This window comes from Penaeus japonicus, unplaced genomic scaffold, assembly GCF_977035675.1.
Source record: "Penaeus japonicus unplaced genomic scaffold, GWHDUDI00000001_assembly GWHDUDI00000023, whole genome shotgun sequence".
Classification (NCBI taxonomy): Eukaryota; Metazoa; Arthropoda; class Malacostraca; order Decapoda; family Penaeidae; genus Penaeus; species Penaeus japonicus.
In genome coordinates this window covers 23,163,609-23,165,362 of record NW_028234425.1, presented here as the reverse complement: position 1 = coordinate 23,165,362, position 1,754 = coordinate 23,163,609, and the positions used below count along the sequence as shown (strand labels likewise).

Here is a 1,754-nt window from a genome sequence, read left to right as displayed (position 1 = left end):
CTTCACTTGCGTACCGCTAATCTCCATTGCGGCATAGTGTTATGAGTGCCATGGCGGAGGGCTTGGTCAGCTGTGCCAAGTGGAGACGAGTCACCTGCGGAGGCCTGGTGCTCGGGCCTTCAGCAAGGGGCGGCCTGAACGGCAGGTGAATTCTCTTGCTTCTACGATTGTTCCCTGGCGCCTCCGAAATCTAGCACCGGGGGTTGGCGACGTCGAGGCCCACAGCAGTCGGTCGTCCTTGGCGTTTCCCGAGGGAGAGCGCCGCATAATAAGAGGGGAAGGGCAGGTTCCCATGATATGCTGGCAGTTAGGGGAGCGTGGAGAGATTGCCATAGAGGGTGAGGGTCGGGCACGCCGCCGCCGGCTCTTGGCAGCGCCCCCAGCCGGCTCCCTGCCAGCAAGTGTCGCCGCCAGAGGGCAGGTCGGGCACCCAAGGTTTTAAAACGAAGAGTCGTAGGCTTAGGAACCTCACTTGTTCCTGGGCGGGACAGGGCAAGGCGGGCGTTCCTTTTCCTTTCTGTGTCTTTCCTGGTGCTACTCACTTGGGCCCAGGCTTGTGTCTTTAGGTAAGTGCTCGGCGTCTGCCAAGGAGTTTCGCGAGCGTGGTCTTACGGCGAAGGTGAAAACCGCGAGAAAGCAAAGTAGAGAAAGAATGAGTTTTTTTTTTCTCGTAAGAGGCGAAGCAAAGATCGCTCCCTAATACCCCTTCGGCCATGGCAGAGCTGGAGGCGGAGAGTGAGTAGGCGGAAAGAGGTGGAAAGAGGGAAAGACGGAGAGTGAAGAGAAGGAGAAGTGACGAGTAAGAGAGAAGAGTGAGCTTGCGACAGAAGGAGCTTGAGACTCTCTCACGACAAGTGTCCAGTCTCCACTCAGTGTCCCATCGCCTGTGTGCTACGGCTTCTAGTTTCCCCTCCCAGCGGGTGATAAAAAATCAGTGAAAAGTAGTTTGAATACAGTGAAAGTAGTGCACGGTTTTTATTTACAACGCGACAGTGTAACGCTGGTGTTTAGGAGAGCTCCAAGAGAAAGAAAAAGAAAAAAAAAAAAAAAAGAAAAAAAAACAAAAATAAAAAAACAAAAAAACAGCAATCAAAAATACTCCAACAAAAGACCCTCCTTTATTAAAAAAAGAAACGCGTTTGTGTTTACTGTGGCAGGCGTGGTTGCGTTGTGTGCTTGGTGCATTGTTGGTTCATTTTGTTCGCCGCAAAAGACAAGGATATGTGACGTTTGTTTCGGATTCCGTTTCGAGAAAGACTAGAGACGACCGTGAGTGTTAGACGCAATGTTTCAAAGCGCTTTTTCAATGTTTTTTGACTCGAGGATATTCCAGAAAAAAAATATATATATTACGGCTTTGGATCTAAAACTATGGAAAATTATGCTCTTGCTTCAGTTATGTTCCTTCATTTGATTTTAATTTGCTTTAATTGATATGTTTGCATATATATTTATATAATATATATATTATATATATATATATATATATATATATATATATATATATGTGTGTGTATATAAATTTATATATAAATATATGTATGTATGTATATACATATATACGTATATATGCATATGTATGTATATATATATATATATATATATATATATATATATATATATTATATTTATATCTATATCTATATCTGTCTATCTATATATATATATACATATACATATTTATATATATGATATATGTATGCATAATATACGTATATGTATATGTAATATGTATATATTTATGTACATATATA

General features: G+C 42.5%; 1 protein-coding gene across 1 annotated transcript in view; it reads left to right on the top strand.

Moving 5' to 3' along the window:
- Positions 1-334: 334 nt before the first annotated feature.
- SERCA (ATPase sarcoplasmic/endoplasmic reticulum Ca2+ transporting SERCA) overlaps positions 335-1,754 on the top strand; it is a 52,851-nt gene continuing 51,431 nt past the window's right edge. Inside the window, exon 1 of the mRNA XM_086550232.1 lies at positions 335-566. The gene's annotated coding sequence lies outside the window, so the exon portion shown is untranslated. The remainder of the gene's footprint in view (positions 567-1,754) is intronic.